Here is a 24,147-nt window from a genome sequence, read left to right on the forward strand (position 1 = left end):
GTGCTGCGCCTCAAGAATGCACGGAACTAAATGGAGGCCATCTAGAACAAATGCTGTAGAACAGAGAAAAAAAGGCCAAAGACCCTAGTGTTTTGATGTGATGTTTTGAATATAATAAACTAGTTATGACCAAAGTTTCATTTCATTCGGACAAAACACTAAGAAACGGGGCTTAATTAGAGTTGGGGCCCGTTTTTTGGGGTCACCCTGTATATATATATATATATATATATATATATATTCCAGGTTAAGATATCCCTAAGTAAAATCCAATAAATTCAACGAAGTTGTTGATAGTGCTCAATAAAAAGAACAAGATATTATTTTATTCAATTTTAGGTAAACAAAGTGTCATTGGTTAGAACAATAGAACTACTTCTTCGATCAATGTATTGATCTCATCAAGTAACCTATACCTCCGAATGGAATAGAGGTAAATCCTTGAATGAATAAAAACTAAGAGACCATTATTACTCAGTTTAAATTTAGGGCAGCAAAACATGTGTCGAAGTCACTCAAACAGAACAGGGGAAAGTATTTAGTAATAACACTATGTTATAAGTGGTGGTAGAGGTGATGGTAAAACAGGTCAGATGTCTTCATGAGGTGGATAGGAATCTAAAAGGGTTAAAGAAGAATAAAAGAAAGAAAGAAAGGGGTAATTAACACGTCAATTGTCTGTTGCTATAGTAATGAGTTCATTAGTTCATAGTACAGTGTATATTTCCAATTTAATTATTATTACTGTAGAAAAGTGTCCAGTTGAGGGTGGAGGAATTAATGTTTTTGGCCAATTTTTCAATATTTGTCGTCCGAAGGGTTGAGCTTCAAAATGATACCGATCTCGTGAAAATTTGTTACCTGTCGAAAGTTTTAGGCAGACATACATACATATATACATACAAACATACATACATACATTTAAACAGACAGACGAGATTCATATTATGGATGAATCATAAGATCAAATATTTCTATTTAAATATTCATATTCCAGCTTAATGAGTTTGTTGTTATCTCTCTCTCTTTTTTCTTTTTTTCTTCCTCCTTTCAAATTTATTTTTCCACCACCATCTGTTCCCTTAACATCGAATTTTTAGAATAAGGATTTTAAATTTGATAGCTTTTAGTCTTAATAAGTTTAAAACATTTTCACTTGTGCTGATTTATAAATATAATTTTAATCACTAAAGCTGCATCTGATTTTCGATGACTATTTTGCTTTGCCTTGATAAGCAATTCTTTTATTGTATTTTTGTCTGTTCCCGGATATTTTGGTTTTATTCATAAATTGATTTAACATATGGATTGAATTATGAAACTTATATATTAAAATATATATATATATATATTAAAAAAAATCTTTACCGGATTGATATAATCAAATATTTGCCGGATATCTTATCCAACCAAAGGAGAAACTAAGGATATATGTCTACATCGGATACCTGATGCCTTGGAAGAATTACAATACGTGTTGGATCTTTTTACCTCCCTGCTGCCAAGAACTTTCATTTCCGGATTTAGCATACATTTTGGATCTGAAGTTCAATATCTTTTTTTATTCTGCATCAACATCTAATTTCCCTTATTCTATGTAGCTAAAATGATTTTAAAACTTTCAAAACAAAAAAGAAAAAATTTTCTATGTTTATTACCTTTAGGAAATAAGGTGCAACCTATTTATAACATTTGCTAATATTTTGCCACTGAGGAGCCAAATAAACATCGAAAACGAATGGGTTAAGGAAATATATTTATTTGTTTTACATACAATAAAAATTCTATATGTGAAATTTAACTGTTTCAAATCATAAAGCTTAAATTCCTAAATTATATGTGTGTGTGTGTGTGTGTGTGTGTGTGTGTGTGTGTGTGTGTGTGTGTGTGTGTGTGTGTGTAGGCAGCATTTTCTCCTTTATGCACGTTTCATTGAAGAACAAAGAAACTCTTGCTTGTTTCTCTTACAATCCATTTTTTCTTTTTGATGGACGACTTTCCGAACATTCTGTTTGAGTATAAAAACTTTTACAACACTAATATGTTAAACCATCTTAGAAAAGTTCATCGAAAAGAAGTAAAAGTTGCAAATAAGAACAGGAAGCACAATGAATATTCGGGAAAAGACATTCCAGGAACAAGTGGTAGCAACTACGAACCTCCAGCGAAAGGCAAACTACTATAGAATTAATATAAGCCAAAAAGAAAGTTTGAGATATTAATAATCACACGTTACAAGATAAGAGAAATGATTGCTGTTGATATTCAACCATATTCTGTAACATCTGACATTGGATTTAACAGGCTTATTGCAAAACAGCATTCCATTAAAAAAGTACTTCACAGCAAAATAAGTATCAATATATTTACAAAAGTAAAACACAAATTCAATTGTCTCTTTGCTGAAATTAGCAACATTTCATCAACTACACATATTTGGACAGCTACAACAGATAATGCTCCCTTTCTGAGTTTGACAGGTCATTGGTTTTCAAATGACTTTGAACAGTGCAGAGCTGTGCTTAGAGTTGTTCCAATCCCTGGTGCACACACACGTGCAAGAATAAGTGAAGAATTGCATAGTATTCTAGATGAGTATGGAATCTTCAATAAAGTTTTCTTAGTCGTTTAGAATTCAGGAATAAATATGGTTGCTAGTGTCAGGGAATGTGATTTAGAATAACCATCGTACATTGTAGCTCAGGCTGTGAGGACAACCATTACATCAAACAGAAATAATTTCTCATTTTAATCGCTTTCTATTAGCAAGTTAACTGATCAGTTTAATTTGGAAAAACAAACTCATTCAAGATGTGATCACATGGTGGAATTCAACATATCATATGCTGAAAATAAATTAAGAATAACAAAATGCTGAGGTTATTTCTGTCAAAAGCTGTCCAATCTAATTCCAGTATTTCTGACTTTAATGGAATCCTTCTTACCATTGTTTAACAATTTAGGTCATCAATGAAAACAAGATTTTTATCCTATCTAACTAATAAAAACTTGTGTATGTCTACTTTCGTAGATCAATGATTCAAATTATTATTTTAAAAGATTGGCATAGAAAACATATTTAGAATTGAATTCTACATATTTTTTTTACTGATGATCAGCAGTATACACTACACTGCTGAGGTTGAAGAAGAGCAAAGATGTGTAAATTAGAACATGGCAATTTGAAACCAACTCACACCAAACAACGGGTAAAAATGTTACAAAAAGATGTTCCCATCACTGCTAGTATAAGAAAACAATAGGAAGTAAAGGTGCAGTTATTTCTAATTCAATGTTGGCCTTCATTTTTGAGATGTGAAAAGTGAACATTGCATCATTTATAATAGCAAAATTGCACTGATGGACAATTTTTAAAGTATCATCAAATAAAATTGAATTAAATGACAGTAAATATGAACATTCAATATTATTCTATACATAATGGTTATAATGCCTATATTTTTTTTTAACAATTCCAGTAGCAACTTACTTCATTATTAGTCGATAAAAATGCTTATATGTTCAATTTTGGTGGCAGAAATAAAGTACCAAATGTCAAAGATATACTAATTTCAAAATCACAAAACTCTTAAAAGATACAGATCTGGAATATTGCATGTCTAACCAATACATATTGTATAACGCTATATACAAGTGTCAGCACTTTACACTATGCACTTCAAGAAAATATAATAACTTTATGTAGCCTCTTTCACTTTGTTTATCATAGCGATGTAATTAAGTAAACGTGCATGTTGAACATCAATTTAACTTTAATAAAAGAGAGAGCTACATGTTATCAATGCTAGAGTTCTTCATACAATTCGTATTTCTTTGCGATTCTGTTGAATTCTTTGTTTGGCACTGATCACATTCGTTCATTTGAGGTGGTTCCGTCAACCTCCTTCTCCAGTCAAATGCATACAAAGAAAAAACTTCAGTTGTTCTTCTTCAACTCTTGTGGCAAAATCACTTGTTTTGTATTGTTTATTAAATTGTTAGGTGAAAGTACAGAGTAGTTAGAAAAAAATCCTCTCCTCCACATGTTAAGAAATGGGTTTCCAAAAAGTTCTCTGCATAAATAGCATTGTTTTTATTATTTTTATCATCTTTATTTTATTTTTGCATTGGCTTTGTTGAAGTTAATGCTGTGATTGTTTACAAATGATTTATTTCTGGTTTGTGCAAACCATTCTGCTTTATGTTGAATGTCCAGAAAAAGTCTGATTAATGTTTACCAGTTTTAAAATAAACAAACGGGCTTGGCTGTTTTTCACAATAACAGAATATTTTTTCGTATTATTTGGATTTATGGGACTACTGTTTTCATCTTGAGTGTGATATTCACAAAGTTTCGGTCGATGTAACCTCTGACCTTGATCAGGTGTATCTTGTGAGAAACGTCAGAATATTTTTTATCTGGTAAACATTAATCAGAAAGGACATTATCATGGCATATATGTGAAGAAGAATGATTCACACAAACCAAAAGTTTTTAATAAGAGATTCATTCATATTTTTTATATGAGAATTTGTGATGTTATAAAATTCCTACTTTAACAACTTACCATTGGGGACTTGTTCAAAAAATTGTCCAGTTACTGAGTTTATTTGAAAAAAATCACCAAAGAAGTAAGTCACAGAACTTCAATCATATCGATGATAATACCTACAATTTTGGTTTTGAGGTTATTTCTTTCAAAAGCTGTCCAATATAATTCTGGTATTTCTGACTTTAGTGGAATCCTTACCACTGTTGAACAATTCAATGAATCAATGGAAACAAGATTTTCATCCTATCTAAATGATAAAAACTTGTGTGTGTCTACTTTCCTAGATTCAAGATTCAAATTTAAATTTCAAAAGAATGACATGGAAAACACTATTAAGAATTAGATTCTACATCTTTTGCATCTTCTACTGATGATAATGAAGCAGAATCAGCAAGATACACTTCGAGCTTTGTTGAGGGTCAAGAAGATCAAAGTGAAAGCAAAACTGTATCTCTTTTAAGCCTGTTTTATGAATTAGCTTCGAATAAGCCTACAGTAACAAATCAAAACTTAGAGCAGGTAGAAGCTGAATCAAACCTGGAGACTGCAACTACAACAGAAATACAAAATCACAATCTAAACTCAAAAGGAGTAAATCCCTTATGGTTAAGTGCACAAAAGAACTTGATCATTACATAACGTTACAACTACTTGCATTGCAAGAAGTGATGATCCATTTTAGTACCTATTTACTATGCCTCCCCACGGGACAGAGTTAGACACCAGGGTCGTTTTTTAACGTGGAGAAAAGGTACAAAAATAAAAATTGTCTCAGTCGTGAAGGATTTCTCCTCCACCGAAAGAGAACAAGAAATAGAAGTGCAGCATCTGAAGAACAGATACTACACTTTGATCTTGTCCCGAGGGCCAATGATCCATTTTAGTAGTGGAAGAAGACACAGGAAACCTTAATAATGCTGAGCAAATTGGCTAAAAAATATTTAAGCACACCACCATCATCTTTGGAGAGTGAGAGGCTCTTGAGTAGAAGTGGTAATGAGTATGAATCTGTGTCTTGAGAATAACGTTTCTACATTGAAACTTAAAAGTATTCAACTTTAAATACTGAGGAAACAGGGAGTAAAAATAAAAAAGTAGAGCAGCAGCAGGTGCAGAACTTCAGCTTATAGTTATTCACTTAAAGAATTATAATTTTGTACTTTGTAGTTGGTTTGTAATTTATTTTTCTCTAATTGTTTAAGTACATTCATTTCAAAATTGGAAATTGTACTTTATATTTTGTAATTTTAATTAATAAAGGCAAAAAGCCATAATAGTGGCCAGACACTTAATTTAATGCTAAGTTAAATTAGCAGTTACTATGTTAATGTGTCAAAGCTATCTGATGGGTAACTTGGCAGTGATAAAATGATTTAAATTACATAGAAATGAGAAAACTAATTAATCAGCCGATTAATTGGCAAACTGTCCGATTACCGATTAATCAGCAAAGTAGCCAATTAGGCCGATTACTGATTACCTGCCGATTAATTAGTACACCCCTAATATATATATATATATATATATATATATATATATATATATATATATATATATATATATATATCAGAACATATATAAAAGTATGCATGGTTTTTATTAACTAAATGTTATTTTTATCTTTTTGCACATGACAAGTAAGCGAAAAGTAAAGCTGCAATAAATAGCTTGAGATCATCAAGGTACTCAGTAGGTTGTTACATGAGCAATTTGATTGACTTTTCCAAATTAATCGATATACATTTATAACAATTTCTATTTGTCAAGGTGAAAAAAAGAAACGCTGTAATAAAATAGAAAGATTTGGCGGAGACAGACATTTAAGAATTAATAGAACTTTTTCACCATATCTGGTTGATTTTTTCCCAATTCATAAAAACATTCAGTTTTACCATTGTGTTCATGATATTGTAAACTTTCAATTTTGTTTACTTTTAGTTTTGATTTTCCAATTAATTCATATAACTATATTTTTATTGTTGCATTATATTAAATTGATTTATAAGCGATTGACATTAGCAACAAACATGACTGATTTTATACATAATATGAGTTTTCTTTTACTGGTGTCTACATTCAAGATTAAATAAAAACTGTTGTTTTTTTTTTGTCAGGAATTATATTTTTTATTAATGACTTAAATTCATTCTGATGCTAATTGACAGAATATAAAATTTGCTCATTAGAAAAAAAGGTATACAAAAATAGTTCTCATCAAAAGAACATTCACTATCATAGGGCATTTTTTCTTTACTTTGTCCATAATTTCCAATCCAGACAACTTTGAGTAAATTGGAGTAAAAGTTCAAAATAAAATTTTCCCAAGAACAATATGATGAAAACATAAAAGATGATTGTTTCATAAAAATGTCAGAATAATTTTTATCAGAAAATGCTAAACAATTGAATAAAGTAATATCTTTTACAAAAATTTTGATTTAAAAATCATTTGATTTAAAGCATAATTGAAATAAAGTAAAATCTAATAAAGAAATGCAAAAATCCATGAATGAGACAAACAAACAGATAAACACCGTACTTGGCCTTTTGGCCAAGATCAAAGTGTAGTATCTGTTCCGGCAGATGCTACACTTAAGATAATTTGTACCAGTCAATGGAGGGGAAACCCTCTATACTGGGACAATTATTATTTTTGGTAACCAGAGTGACCCCTTTTAGGGGAGCTGGTTTTTACCTCACATTAAAAACGGCCTTGTGCCTAATTTGCTCAGTGGGGGAGCAAATAAATACCATCTGTTCCGGCAGATACTGCAAGCTATGACTAGCTATGACTAGCTATGATTAGCAAAGACCAGATGTGGGGGCAACCCCACATGCCTGACCATTAACCAGCTCCCATTTCCCACCTCTCGGGAGCTGGTCCCCTTTTTCCCTTCCCCCTCCCTTCACTCCTCACATTAAAAATTGGCCTTGTGCCTAATTTGCTCGGTGGGGGAGCAAATAAATACCATCTGTTCCGACAGATACTGCAAGCTATGACTAGCAATGACTAGCTATGACTAGCAAAGACCAGATGTGGGGGCAACCCCACATGCCTGACCTTTAACCAGCTCCCATTTCCCACCTCTCGGGAGCTGGTCCCCTTTTCCCCTTCCCCCTCCCTTCACTCCTCACATTAAAAATTGGCCTTGTGCCTAATTTGCTCGGTGGGGGAGCAAATAAATACCATCTGTTCCGGCAGATACTGCACTTAAGATAATTTGTACCAGTCAATTGAGGGGAAACCCTCTATACTGGGACAATTATTATTTTTGGTAACCAGAGTGCCCCCTTTTTGCCTACTTTTAGGGGAGCTGGTTTTAACCTCACATTAAAAACGGCCTTGTGCCTAATTTGCTCAGTGGGGGAGCAAATAAATACCATCTGTACCTGCAGATGCTGCAAGCTATGACTAGCTATGACTAGCAAAGACCAGATGTGGGGGCAACCCCACATGTCTGACCTTTAACCAGCTCCCATTTCCCACCTCTCGGGAGCTGGTCCCCTTTTTCCCTTCCCCCTCCCTTCACTCCTCACATTAAAAATCGGCCTTGTGCCTTATTTGCTCGGTGGGGGAGCAAATAAATACCATCTGTTCCGACAGATACTGCAAGCAAAGACCATATGTGGGGGGAAACCCCACATATAAAACCTTGGTCAATGTAGGGGAAACCCTTCATACCAATTGTCACTATCCAGCTCCCCTATTTCCCGGGGAGTTGGTCCCCATTTCCCCTTCACTCCTCACATTAAAAATCGGCCTTATGCCTAATTTGCCTAGTGGGGGAGCAAATAAATACCTCAAAGTGTAGTATCTGTTCTTCAGATGCTGCACTTCAATTTCTTGTTCTCTGTCAGTGGAGGAGAAATCCTTCACGACTGAGACAATTTTTATTTTTGTTCCTTTTCTCCACGTTAAAAAACGACCTTGGTGTCTAACTCTGTCCTGTGGGGAAGCATTGTAAATAGGAACCTTATTACTAGGTAACGGCTTTTACACAAAGTAAATTTATGATGTCATGTTACAAAAATGAACAAGCGAATATATATATATATATATATATATATATATATATATATATATATATATATATATATAAATAAATAAAAATGTAAAATGTTTGTTTGTTCGTACCAGATAATCTAAAAAAATATTGAACCGATCACCTCAACATTTTGTGATAGCGTTTTATCTAATCCTAATGTTTTTATATTTTTAAGATTAAAAAATAATACAAATAATTTTTTCAAAATCGTTTTTTTCTTAACAAAAGTTGATCGTTTTAAATGCGACAAAAATTTGTTTTATTATGTCATTTTTTTTTTACTATCGATTGTTTTCCTATTTTGCTTTACATTAATATGGTTTATTTTTATATATTTACTATCAAATAATAATAAAAAATAAAATTCCTGTCTCGATAATCCCAATAAATAATCATTGTGACTTAATTATTATCATTCACTCATGTAAAAAAACTTACTTTACCAATCGCATATTCGTCGCTTTGTTTGTTTACTTTTTTCACTTAAAAAAAATTGTTACAATAATAAAACGGTAGGTCTTTGTTTCTTTTTTATTTTTATTGTATTTTTTTTTTTTTTTTTTTTTAGTATTTGGTGATTTTATTATATTTAAATGTTTCCTGCAGTATTTTCCTTCAGTAGCATTTTTCAGTGACGTTCAGCGAAAGTCGGCAGTTGATGTGATGTTTTGAGGAAAGCGGAGCGCCGGAGCGGCAAGTTAGTTACATCTAGTTCAAATTCTGCACAAGTACCGATTAGTTTTTAATGTGTAGAAAATTCAGCTCCTAAAAAAGGGGTACTCTGGATAGGAACAAAAATTAAAATTGCCTCAGTCTACAAGGATTTCTCCTCTACTGATTGAGGACAAAAACGATGACGTGTAGTTCACCTTCTGTTTCTCTCCCTCTCTCCTTCTCTCTCCATCCCTCTCTCCCTCTCTCCCTCTCTCTCTCTCTCTCTCTCTCTCTCTCTCTCTCTCTCTCTCTCTCTCTCTCTCTATCACCTTCTCCATCTGTCTTTGAGCTCCTTTCTCTTTCTCTCTAACTCTCTCTATCTTTCTCTGCCTCTATCTCCCTCTCTTTCTCTATTTCCCTCTCTCTTTCTCTTTTTCTATCTCTATATCTATATCTTCCTCTCTATCTATCCCTCTCTAATCCTATTTTAGTCACCTACATTACTTACTGTGAATAAGGCATTGTCAAAATATGGAAAAATCCTGTTTTACTCACTTAAATTACAGTGAATAAGAAGACATTGTTTTAACGTGGATAAATCCTGTTTTAGTCACCTTAATACTTACAGTAAGAATAGAAAGTTATTTGAAAATTACTGGTAATTAGAATGGCACCAGGAAAAACTGGTAAAACTTGTCTAATTAAATTGATTATGGCAGGCATTCGATCACAAAATGACATAGCCTTAGCTCTTGCTTCATGTGCAATAGCTGCAACCTTAATAACAGGTATAATAACCACTCATTCCGCTTTGAAATTACTATTAAAAATTCTATTTTCCAAAACTTCCATGTTCAATATCTCCAAAACATTCAGCATGGGAAGAATATTGCAGAAATGCAACTTATTGTTTGGGATAAATGCACAATGGCACACAAAATCACAAGAGGTTCTTGATCGATCCTTGAAGATTTGTGTAGCAATGTCAGACCATTTGGAAATACAGTAATATTGCTTGCAGTAGATTTCAGACAAATATTACCTGTAATTCCTCAATCAACACCAGCAGATGAAATAAATGCTTGCCTCAAATATACTTTTTGGTGCCATGTGAAGACATTAATCTTAACTCAAAATATGCATGTCCATTTGCAGAACGATTGATCCCCAGAAATTTTTGCATCAATTGTGGGAAATTGAGAACAGAAAAATGCTGGCCGATCCAAGTGCAAATTTTGTTGCCTCGTAACTTCTGTAATTTAGTTACATCAAAAGAAGAGTTAGTAAAAAAGGTTTTTCCAGAGTCATTATAAGAATTCCAGTTGGCTGAGTGAACTAGCTATTTGTGCAGCTCAAAACAAAGACGTCCATGAGCTTAACAATATTATTTAGCTTAAAATTTCAAGTAAGGTAGTCATATACAAGTCGGTTGACACTGTTGTAGAAGCAAATGATGTGGTTAATTATCCAACAGAATTTTTTAATTCACTGGATTTGCCAGGGATGCCACTGCATGAAGAGCAATTGAAAATTGGCATATCAATTATTATCTTGTGAAATATAAACCAACTCAAGCTTTGCAATGGCACATGGCTTGCAGTAAGAAAAATTCATGAAAAACATTATAGAACACACCATCTTGACAGGACTTTTCAAAAGTGACGATGTCTTCATTCCATGCATTCCTATGATTCCAGCAGATACGCCATTTCAATTTAGGAGATTGCAATTTCCAATTTGATTGGCATTTGCAATCACCATCAACAAAACCCAGGGACAATCTTTACAATTGTATGGCTTACATCTACACACTGACTTTTTCTCACATAAACAATTAATGTTGCATGTTTAAGAATCAGCAAACCAGAAAATCTCTATATCTGCTCAGAAAATGGAACAACAAAAAATTGTATCAACAAGTACTGGGAAATTAAGTATATAAGAAAAATGCATTTTCTCATTTTGGGATTTTTTCTATTTTGCCAAATTGAGGCACAGCAACATATGGAAGGGCACAGAACTCTGGGATACTGCATCAAAAATTAGTAACAAAATACAGTACAGTATATAATACACACATCAAATAACATTATAAATAACACTGTAAGGTGGTGCAAATACCATTACCATGGGTTGGAAAAACATTGTACTCAACATCGTAACTTGAAAAAAAACGTATCCCAGGGCCACCATATCCAAGTGTTCTACAGCATATGTGTGTGTGCGTGTGTGTGTGCGTGTGTGTGTGCGTGTGCGTGTGCGTGTGCGTGTGTGTGTGTGTGTGTGTGTGTGCCAAACTTTCTAAAGCTATAAAATTGTTTTCCAGTTTCTTTTTCTGTAAACATCTCACAGAATGAAAAGTTTTTCTCCCAAGATAAAACATCATTTTCTTTGTCACAGCTGATAATGAAATTCTTGCTTTCTGTGATAATCTAATTGTATCATAAATTTCTGTGATAATCTAATTGTATCATAAATTTCTGTGATAATCTAATTGTATCATAAATTTCTGTGATAATCTAATTGTATCATAAATTTCTGTGATAATCTAATTGTATCATAAATTTCTGTGATAATCTAATTGTATCATAAATTTCTGTGATAATCTAATTGTATCATAAATTTCTGTGATAATCTAATTGTATCATAAATCCAAAACTGCAATGAAAATTCATTATCCAAATTAAATTCGTAATTTTGTCGGATTCCAAGCTTCTGGTTTAAATCTGAGAATTCTTTTCTTTATTTACCAAATGACCTTTATGAGTTTGAAATGGTCAGGTTTATTTTTGTCCCATCTCTTAAATTAAGAAGGAAGATTATTGATCATTTGTTCATTCAACCAGGTAATTGATTCCAAGACAGACCATTAACAATAACAGAAGAAAGTACCTGCCAAAAAGTGTGCATTCAATTTTGTATCGGTTGTTCTTGTTGTCAGCTTCAAGAAGGACTGATACCATTCAACATAAATATCTTATTGTTTAAAATATTTGTATAAACTCTTGTCAAAAATACATTTATTTATATATCTGTTTATATAAATTAGATGTGTGTATAGTTTTATATATTTCGAGTATACGATTAATTCCTAAACTAATAAACCGATGATGACATTTGAAACACAATTGCTAGGTGGAAGGGTGGGTAATGTTACTATGTTTGGTTTGATTTAGTTTTATACAGAGGTGGCAACAAAGTCTTTCTGAAAATTAAAATAACTCTAATGTTTGTAAAATTTTAACAATGGATATTAGACATCAGTTAATAAGTATCCTCTAAATCATGGAAGGGTGGGGGTAAAATTCTTATAATTTTTGCAAAATTTTAAGAACTAATTTTAAACTTTATTAATTTTATTAATAGACATTTCCGAGATGTTAATTTCTTTAGAGCATTTTAAAAACTTTGTCAGAGACATAATATTTGAAAATTCAACTGATATTTTAGATTTGCATTAAATTTGATCAATATTTACTAATTAAGCAAGATTCACTGTATTTCAATTTCTTAACACATTTTATAGATTGAAAATCATATAATGGATTTTGATCCAATTTGGAATAAGGATTCTAGGGATAAGATTTGGTAGCATTATATCTAAAGAACCATAAAAATGATGTAGAAATGTTCTTTTGGAGGAAGTTTACCTATTTTGGGACGGGTATTTTACTAGTTCAAAATAAAATTCATGTTACTTTAGGTTTTTGTTTTTTTTTTAAGAAATTAAATTATTTGGAATTAGTTTGTAGTATGTATGGAAGGTTAAAAGCTAATATTTGTATCCGTTGCTGAGTTGATTTATCTTGAAATTTCCTATCAGAATAAAAAAAAACTACAAAAGATGATCAACTGCTAAAATGTTGTAATAAATTGAGAAACTTAGAAAAATAAGTCAATGAAAAAATTATTTGAAATGAGAATCATAGAAAGAAGCGAATATATCAAAACTCTTTGGAGAGTAACTAATGACCTCACAAGTCATTGCAATTATTTACATTTTCAGAAATTAATTGAAAATAAAAGTCAGAATTTCAAACGAGTACAAACCTCCACTCCAAGCCCTACGTGACAGATATCATTTTTTTAGTGAAGCAAAATCTCTTTGTCGAAGCCTACTCAGGACCGGATTAGAAAATAGTGTTGGTACAGAAGTAAATTGAAATCAAATTTAGGTTGTTTTGCCATTGACTTGTGTCTTCATATTTGACAATTTTTATGGTGATTTCTTTCTTTAACCACACAATGTTATATAATGTTCAACATTAATGGTTTTTCTTTTCTCAAGATAATAGATACATCTCACAATATGATGTCCAGAAACCTCCCTTGTTGCTGATCACTTTGGATAATCTTTCAGCAGCTGTCCATTCAGCTGACTGCCAATTTGACTTTAAGACTGAAGTGTTGGATCTACTTTTAATCCATTGCCACAAAAATTCTTTTTTGTTGTGTTGAAACAGTTGTAAACAACATTCTGAATCACTGACATATTTTGTTTTTGATTGACTGAAACAAATTCAGCACCCACTTTGAACACAGCTTTGAACACAGCTTTGAACACAGCTTTCTCATTGAAAAATCTTCAATAGAAATATACTACCTTCTCATATCTTCAATTTCTCTAATATTTTATGCAACTTCAACTTACGACTGACCCAAAACGAGTTTGTGAACTTTTTTTAATATTTTCCAAGACTGCCGCGTTTGTGTCTGTATGATCGTATTTAAAATCAGCTTCCCATCTCTTAATATTGATGGAAAAATATTTATCAAGCCATTGCTTTTGTATCCTTTGATTATTGATCTCATCTTGAGTGTTATTATTGCGTTTTAGTAGATGCAACTGCCATGTCTGTAGCGTAACGGATAAAGTACTTGGTAAAATTCAGTTGCAAAGTTACACTCTTTTGGAGGTCAAAAGTTCAACCCTCATGGCAAATTACTCAGGATGTCTACCCACTCATCGCTGATGAAACAAGAGCATGCAAGGTCGAGGGTTACATTGGCTGAAATGTTGTAAAAATAATATTAAAGATGAGAACAGCAGTTTGAAGAATTTAAATTATGACGTCATCTCGTCAACATCAGACAAGGCCAAACTATTTGCCAAGAACTTTGCAGCTAATTCTACTCTATGCGACGAAGGCCATCAAGTATTTCCTCCTATAACAGACAACACGCTATGCAACATACAAATATCTGTGCGTGAAGTCGCCAAGCTAATCAAGAACCTTGATTCCAGTAAAGCAACTGGCCCTGATAGCATTCCAATTATAGTGCTGAAAAAGCTCCAACCAGAACTTGCCCCCATACTTACAAAACTGTTTAAGCGTTGTCTTAAGGAGAAGTGCTTCCCAACACCCTGGAAAACCTCATCAGTATGCCCTGTATTTAAGAAAGGTGATCAGTCATCTCCCACTCAGCACAGACCAATAAGTCTCCTGTGTGTCATGAGTAAGCTGCTGGAATCCATATTAAATAGAGAAGTAGTCAACCACCTCAGCAGAAATAACCTTTTTAGTGACATGCAATATGGTTTCTGTTCTGCTAGATCTACAGCAGATGTGCTAACGGTTATATCTCATAGGATTAGTGAATCTCTCAACACAGGCTTCCTTTCTAGGGCAATTACTCTTGACATATCAAAGGCCTTCGATAAGGTATGGCATAAGGGCCTACTTCACAAGATTTCCAGCTATGGTATAACTAGAAATGTTTTCTCAATTATTAAATCATTTCTCTCTGATAGGCTCATAAGAGTAGTGGTTGATGGGCAGAAATCAGAGTCCCACAGTATTAATGCTGGAGTCCCTCAGGGGTCCATCCTGGGCCGAACTCTCTTCCTGATCTAAATCAATGATTTCCCAAAACACATACTTAAATCATTCGTTGAAATCTATGCTGATGACATGACCATCTATAGCAACACATCAAAGGCCGAAAATGACGAAGTTCTCTCTGATTCTCTCTCCTCTGATCTTGAGCATGTGGTACAGTGGGGGAAGAGGTGGCTGGTTACTTTTAATGCATCTAAAACCAAGCTCCTATCTTTATGTCATCAACGCTCTGATCCCCATCTGGCATCAATTGAAATGGATGGCTCTCGTCTTGAGGAGGTTCCATGTTTTGACAAGCTTCTGGGTTTGACCTTTACTCCTGATCTGAAATGGAACACGTACATCAGGTCTGTTGCCAAGGTTGCTGGGAGGATGGTGGAATCCTTCTACTGCTCCAGAAGATATCTCACTACTGATGCAATTCTCTGTCTGTATAAAAGCCAAGTACGTCCAAGGATGGAGTACTGCTGCCACATCTGGGCAGGAGCTGCTAAAAACAACCTATCCTGCCTTGACAGAGTACAAAATAGACTTTGTGGCTTAGTGCAGGATGCCCTTTTCTCTTCCCTGCAGCTTCTCTCCCACAGAAGAGGCGTTGCGAGCCTGTTTTTGTTTTATTGTTATTTTCATGGCACATACTCGTCTAAGCTCCAATCTCTGGTCCCCCCCTCGCCAATCTTTCATGAAAAACACCCGTCTGACTGAAACCACTGCGATTAATTTTCCCCACTCTTTATCTGTGCCTAAATCCAAGCATAGGTTCCATGAGCAGAGCTTCTTTCTCAGAAGTGCACGCTGTTGAACTCTCTTCCGTTTGCCTGTTTCCCACCTGACTACAACTTGGGTGTCTTCAAGTTCAACATATACAAATTCCTGACAAACCGTCCCCTTAAGTAAGACACTTTATCAAATCTCCAATACTAACGATTACTACGATACTATCCCGTTGATTACTGTATACACATTAACCCTTATCCCCTCGTGGCTTCCGGGCCTTGATAAGTGGTGACCTCCATGTAAGAAAAAAAAACTAAGTAAAATTTTGTGGTACTTGTAAGGATTGCGTACACAAGAAGAATTACAGTGGAATTGTAGAGATGTGCAGAAGAGAATGCTGATGACAATTCAGATACCGAGAAAATATATTGGGATTGAAAAGCTGGTTCTAATGCTAGTATGATTGCAACAGAAGTCGATGGAATTCAGGGAAATTCTGCCATTAGTAATCAGTAAAGCATCACTACTACCCATTTTGAGAATTAGAAAGGCTTATTACTAAACAATAACATATGTTTAAGGGTAAATATTTAATCACATTCTTTTTAGTATAAGGAGGAAGTCAAACAAATGCATCAGAGAATGCAAAGTTGATTGTAAATTAAGTTATAGGTCAAAGCTAGACATTTAATTTTATTGCAAGACTCAATATTTTTCCAAAAAAAAAAAAATCTGTCTAAAGTTTTTCCAACCATGAAATCGATATTAATTGAAAAAATTAAAACTCAAATAATCTTCATACAATAATTGCTATTAATTACTGTATTAAAATAAACTGTTTAAATATTAATTCTACAGAGAAAGAATGATGACATAACAATTCAAAGCCAGATCGAGTTTTTATCAGAAAATCAATTTTGCTGCACTTCAATCCCGCCTCATAAGAAACCATTTTTCATACCAAAATCACATCAACACTTTCTTTGTCACAAGTTATTTAAAAGTCACAGATAATAATTCAACACTTGAAATAATAATGTGCAATAAAATGCCTTTTATTCTTGTAAACAAATAAAATCTTCAAATATTAATTCCATATTAAGCCACAGACAACTTCCTGTTAATTTTTCTATTAGAAAAAGATGTCTTATTCATTGAAAGTCACAAATGATTGATTTTTCTTTTTTTCTCTAAGCTCATATACCACATAGTTTTATTTATTTACTCTACTATATAGTGCCCATACTTTACGTTACATTTAAAGAATTTATATATTAGTGTTCAATCCAAAAATTTGGTGCTTCAATAGGAGGGAACCGATATCAGCCTAAATTTACTTCATAGAACAAACCTAAAATGGCTGAAGCAGTTTATGATTTGAGATCCGCAAACAAATGTAAAAAGTCAAACGATACAAATGCATATGCCTGCAAAATCAAAATGAATGCAACCGCGATGACAGCAGCTATTCAATTCTGCTCCCCTAAAAAAAAAGTCTCATGGAAAAAAACAAAATTGTAACAAATGCAAAATGAAATGCACATTTTTGGTTAAAGTCAAAAAAATAAAATTTATCCTTCTCACAAAATATATAAAGTTGAAAAAACTTTCCAAAAATACATAAAAGAAATAAAGTTCATTTATTTAATAATTTGAAAAAACTGTTTAAGCCATTCATGAAGTGAGGGAAGGGATTTTCTTAGGAAAAAAAATAATAATTTAATGTGGGTACTACACTAATTGACTATTCGACAATGGCTTGGCAAATTTCAATTTGTTCTGGAAATTGCAAACGTTTGGGTCAATATGGATCCCCATTTATATAAGCACCAAATATTTGACAAAACATGAAAAGAAGTCACGTTCGTAGTTGCAGACAATTTCTCTTATCAATATTTAAGTTCATTGTTCATGTTTCATGAAGTTTTTCCAAATTTACCATTGCAGCACAGTTGGACAAGAATGGAAGGATTCAGCTTTCCAAAAGAGGTAATGGTTGGGCATTATCGGACTCATCGTGATTCTCCAGTGAGGTGCATCCTTAATTGATCCCTCACTAAACTGTGCACCAGGATGGGTTTTCGGCAGGAACAGATACTGCACTTTAAATTATCTATTATCTATTGGCAATTCATTTACAAATTAGGACACACAAAAAGTGTGGCGAGTCAAGAATGATTGGTTGACACATTCTAACTCATTCACTGTTTCAGCATTTGTTCATCACTCAGCACAAATACCACATTTACCTCTATCTACTACCTCACTTAAAATAATTTATACTACACTATGATCATTGCGATAAATGCTTCATAACTGGCCTCATGAAACTGAAACCACATCACATAATATTACATCAGCTACACTTTGTATAAAACCAGTGTTTATGCACTTATGTTACTGTGCTATTTTTTAATAGTATTTTCAAGTTCAATTCAAGTTTCACGATATCTTTCTTTATTAAATTGTTAAGTGGAAGTACAGAATAGTTATAAAACATCCTCCCTTCCCCATGTTAAGAATGGCTTTCAAAATAATAACGTTATTATTTCAGCATAAGTACCAAACATTTATTTATCTAACGATTCACTATTCTTTACTTGTTGATCTCTCTCTCTCTCTCTCTCTCTCTCTCTCTCTCTCTCTCTCTCTCTCTCTCTCTCTCTCTATGTGTGTGGGTGGATTGGTTCCAACCAATATCGAACCCTAAAACAAGCATATTAATGTCACATATGTGCTGATAAGAATGTAAGTAATTGCATTAAGATGAGCAGAGAAAAGGTGATATAAAACGAATTTTAAAAGAGAAAAAATTCAATCACCATTTGTGTGCAAAGTTCGAATTTCATAGCACTAATCGAAAACAAGAAAACCAAAGATTTTCTCACACAAACACGAAAATAAAGTTGATACAAATAAGTCAGACAACCATCAATATTACATTAAGTATATATGCTTATATGTAATACTAGAAGACCGCCCGGCATTAACCAGTCGTAAAATACGCTTAACTATGATATTTTCATTAATGCAGATTTCGTATTTATTATTATATTATATAGGACTCCATACATAATAATAATTTTAAAAGTTTTAAAAAATGACTCGTGCGCCACCACCGAGAATCGAAACCAAAACGTTTAGCTTACGATTTACTTTTTCCTTTGACGTTAATGCCTGAGCAATGCAGACAGGTTTGCTGCAAGGCTAAAAATGAAAATATAAACTAAAAGCTATGCCGTTACGCATGCATTTTCGTAATGCCGTCGTTCGACCTTCATCTGGCAAATTCCATTTCTTTAATTTTCACACTTTTGCACCGATTTTCCCCAGCTAAACCCCAAACATAAAGTTTCGCATCGACCCGAATACCCTATATATTTAGTTTCATGTTTGTAAACCAAAAACTCTAGGAGGAGTTTGGTAGGCAAAATTGTTAAACAAAAATATACATGCATACGGAAAACTATAAACTTTTTACACAAATATTACGCAAGAATAAATCATGTAGAATACTTGCATGAATACAATTACACATAATAGTTAACTAAAGATGATCATCCCATAAGAAAACCGAAAAAAAAACTAACAGGAAATTAAAATGAATGTTTAAAGAATATGCAAATTAGCTAGATCTTTTGCTAATGAAAGCAATTCCACGACCCATGTGTAACAAAGTTGTATTTTCTTTTAAATAAATAGGAAAAGGGGATTTTGAATATGAATATCAATACACACACACACACACACACACACAATGACAAATTTGTAGACGTACGAAAATTAAGTGTTTTACTTGCATTTAAAACAAAAATGTATTAACGATTTTGAACTGATAGAAAATATTATTTTTTATTTAAACTACACAAACTGTTTTAATGTGTATCATTGTTTGATTATATTTGTATTTTACGTGGGTTCAACTACGGGCACTCTGAATGATTCCTTATGCAGTCAGTTCACACTATTGACGAAGAAGCCCGAGCCAAACCCGGAAATGGCTAAAGCAATTTACAATTTGAAAGGCACTTTTTCTGGAATTGAAAAACTAATTCATGCCAGACAAGGGAATAAAATGTTGATTAAAATGATTTCAGAATGAAAGTTCTAGCAAAAAACAAAAAAAAAAAACAAAAAAAGAGCAGAATAGAATAATGTTTGCGGTGAAATGAACATAAAAATGAGTTAACAATCATTTGAATTTGCATCAAACTTGTTGAATAATTTGGAGATTGTTGAATATAAAAGATTAATCCGATCTCCTCAAATTTGACATTTGAAATGTATTTTGCATTATTTTTCGATTTTTTGTTACTAAATTCCACTTCTTAAACAACCTTATTTCGACAATCAGAAATTGTTTTTTTTTTGTTTGTTTTTTAGAAAATAAACAATTCAGTTATAAAATAAGGAATCCCAAAAACCGAAGCGTAACAATTTCAGAAAATTTATATATAAAAAAAAAAGAAAACAAAAAAGGAAGGGGGTGGGGTGCAAAGTTGATGAAATTGAAAGTGGAATGGTGTAATCGACAATAGAATAAGTTAGAATATTTATTTCATTGGGAAAATGAAGATTTGTTGTTTTAAATAAATTGCAACTCTTTTTTAAAGAAATTTGAAAGTTAAATGGAAGAATAGTTACTGTATTTAATCTTTTTATAACGGTGTTAACATCCAGTAAGCCCCACCCTCCCCCACACACAGAGAAAAAGAATGAATTATTCGCAATTGTTGGGATATGTCATTTATTGTTGGCTTTTAGTTTTAGTAGTATTTTTGTTAATCCATGTAGTTCGAGATGAGGAAAGATGATGAGAGAGCATCCTCGTAGCCATCATTAGTGAGGATGACACCACGCAAGTAGTCGGTTTTCCTGAGAAAAGGTTAACGAGAGAGTGCGCTGGGGGGGAGGGGGGTGAAATCGGAATTTCGATAATAAACCAGCTGTCGACACACTCCATTTTAAAAGCAGGTGCTTCTCACTAATAATAATCTATGCATGAATAGATGATAATTATTATTAAGTATTGTCAGAAAATGAAGAGCAGTCGAGCAGGAAGCGTAAGTAAGCTTGAATGATTGTTGTTGAGAGGAGAGGGCATGTACGGAGGCTCATAGAGTAAACAAGTCGATGCTTTTAAATTTCAAAATGAAAGAAGGCGACAACAAAAATACGTGTTAAAACAGTTCATTTTCGTGTTTTTTTTTTAACTATTTACACAAAGAAAAAAAATCTTTATTATTTATATACGCTTAAATTTGAATGAAATTATAGAAGCAACCACCCGTTGACTTGACAAGTTACTACTTACTAGACCGAAGCGAAGAGATGCTTCATGTTGCAACAAATTGAGCAGAAACACAAATTATCAAAATAGAAAATTAAATGCGAAAACGTATTAAATTGAATCAGTTAAAAAAAACAATTGGATTCACTTTTTAGTATTTTTTAAATGTAATTATTTAAAATAGAGACAAAGCATAGTACCTTTTACTACACTGCATCATCACTGTTCTGTCTTCTAGTCTGAAGTTAGTGTTATTTTTAGCCCAATCCAGCGTGCCCCTTTTGGGGAGCTGGGTTTTTCTCACAACCGGCCGTATGAATAACTTTGCCCCCATGGGGAGGCAATGAAATAGGGGAACGTAAGTTAATATTAACAAATTTTTTTTCAAATGAATGGAGAGAAAATTAAATAAAAATTCACCTATATTTCAAATCGGTGGTTGTGGCAAAAAAAGTCATGGTTGAGGCGCGGTTTATAAAAACCGCAATTATTTTTATGCAACTAGAATGGCGAAATATGCCAATAGAAAAACTCGCAGTGAATCCAAATAACTCAAGCAAAATATATATATATATATATATATATATATATATATATATATATATATATATATATATATATATATATATATTATTTTTAAAATTTTTTAAAATAATATTAAATTAAAATATAATAAATAGATAATCATATTTTTAAAATAACATATATTCCGCTCCCCATGTGGGGGTACCAAATTGGTTAAAGGGAAAATTCTTCCCAACTCGCATTTTGGTAAAAATGCACTTTCGTAAATAACTGAATTCATTCAAAAACCGTATCGCAAAAACAAACAACACACACACACACACACACACACATATTATGAAATCTCAGAAACTCAGTATTCAATCATCTTTATGGAAACCCTATAGTGTGTGTGTGTGTGTGTGTGATATATCATATATATGTATATAATACACATATATATATATATACACACACACACACACATACACACGCGCGCGCGTGCGCACTTCAAGGTTTCCGTAAAGATGATTGAATACTGAACTGGGGTTTCTGAGATTAAGGCCCATCTCACGTTGGTATATAACAAAATATTTTTTGTAGATTTCGGTGTGCTAAAAACGAATCTGAAAACCGTTTCCGTCGCGTAGGCCATGTTCGCGCGCCTGCGCGTACAAAATGGCCATCCGTGATAACATATAGAATTACATGCAAAAGAAATCAAACAAAAAACTTTTAGCTAATAAACACAAAAAAATGCCCCCTCTCTCAGGTGGCCAGAAAGTGAGTACTCATTTTAAGTTACATTTACATGAAAAAGTGAACACCCACTTTTCGAAAAAGTAATTTCTTCATATCATGAAAACTATTTTTTTTTTGCGACGGAAACGGGTTTCAGATTCATTTTTAGCACACCGAAATCTACAAAAAATGTTTTGTTATATACGGACGTGAGACGGGCCTTAAAGTAAAATAACACACACACACACACACACACACACACACACACACACACACACACATATACAGTATTTTATGCTTGTTTATATATATATATATATATATATATATATATATATATATATATATATATATCATTAAAATATTACAACTCCTTAAATTATCTCAATATAAAGTATTTACAATTTTAAAATAATTTTCGCCACGTTTTTACCTGATTTCTGATAATAAAAAAACAATGTATTTTTGTCAACCATTAAATAATGACATTAACATTTAACATTAAATGACATTTATTTTGTCGAAATATGAGTTTCAAGTTTTTCCAGTGAAAAAAAATCAGATTAATAAACAATATTCTGAACACTGTTTATTGCAAACTAAATAAATTGAAAATAAAATCTTATAAAATTTAAATAGCAAATATTTGATATATATGAATTTAATTTTGATGCTTAAAACCATCCGTAGTTAAAAAATAGGTCAGTCATGCTTTCATTGATTTTGGTAAGGCGAAAGTGACGAGGTCAACGACTAGATGACAAAGTGAAAGTATTTTTACATACAGTAAAAATGCAATAATGAAAACCGTAAATAAGAAAAAAAAAATGATGAAAGATGGATTTTCTTTAAATAAAAAGTAAAATATTCATTGCAATAGTGAAAGGGAAATATTTGTTTTGTTGATTATTTTACCTACCTTGGTGTCGAGTTATACATCAAAGAAAAAGATATGCCGACAGTAATCCCAAAGAGTTGGTGTTTTCCGTTCCCGTGTAAATAATATGGGTGATATTAAAAACGAAATCGCAACGTATAGATGTAATCAGAAGATAGCCGGGGAAGATAAAAGAAACTAAAAGGTAAAAGAATGATTGTTTTAAGATTTCCTTTGTCGTGATTAATAATGCATAAGCAACGTCATTATTGATGAAGAAATGAAACGATTAATTTTTTTTTCTGATTATTTTTTCTTCGTTCCTTTCTCTTTCTAATACAACAATACCAGCATTCGAAGGTGATGAGAGAAAAGGAATACGTAATCGAACGTTGTGGACCGTCAAATTTCCTCACTCTTTCTCTCTCAATGAGATGATGACGATCAATAGTGTTTTTAAAAATGTTATTATATAAAAATTAGAAAAAGGATGTTCTTTTGTTTTATCCGTTAAAATCAATCAGGACGTGGTAAGACGATCTACACGGTAATGCATCGATCTGTCAGTGTACAACGAAGTGGGAGGGGAGGGAGAGAAATTAAAAACCAAGGGCAGATAACTCTGACGGCTTTTAAATCATTTATTCTTCCAATCCACACACGTTTTACACTTCCGAACCAACTTTCAGGGATTAATTCATTGACTTCACTCTCCCATTTCTCATCGTGAGCAAAGCTTGATGGTGAAGGCAACTTGCAGAAAACTCCGACGCACCTGATTTTATATATCACAGTTGATACCAAACAAAGCAGTCTATTTACTTTTGTAGATTTGTTGAGGGGTCACCCCAAGAATTTTTCCTGTGGGATGCAAAGGCAAATAGGGTAATGGCAAAGAAAGGTGACAAACAAGAATTAAATAAGA

General features: G+C 32.8%; 1 protein-coding gene across 3 annotated transcripts in view; it reads right to left on the minus strand.

Annotated features, from left to right (window-relative positions):
* Positions 1-23,861, minus strand: part of LOC145252655 (dystroglycan 1-like) — a 492,163-nt gene extending 468,302 nt beyond the window's left edge. Inside the window, exon 1 of one of the 3 annotated variants that reach the window (XM_080112421.1) lies at positions 23,265-23,861. The gene's annotated coding sequence lies outside the window, so the exon portion shown is untranslated. The remainder of the gene's footprint in view (positions 1-23,264) is intronic. The other 2 variants (XM_080112422.1, XM_080112420.1) reach the window with 2 other exon arrangements.
* Between the last annotated feature and the right edge of the window lie 286 nt (positions 23,862-24,147).

The sequence above is a fragment of the Euprymna scolopes genome, chromosome 29 (assembly GCF_053919585.1).
Source record: "Euprymna scolopes isolate OS-2025 chromosome 29, ASM5391958v1, whole genome shotgun sequence".
Taxonomy (NCBI): domain Eukaryota; kingdom Metazoa; phylum Mollusca; class Cephalopoda; order Sepiida; family Sepiolidae; genus Euprymna; species Euprymna scolopes.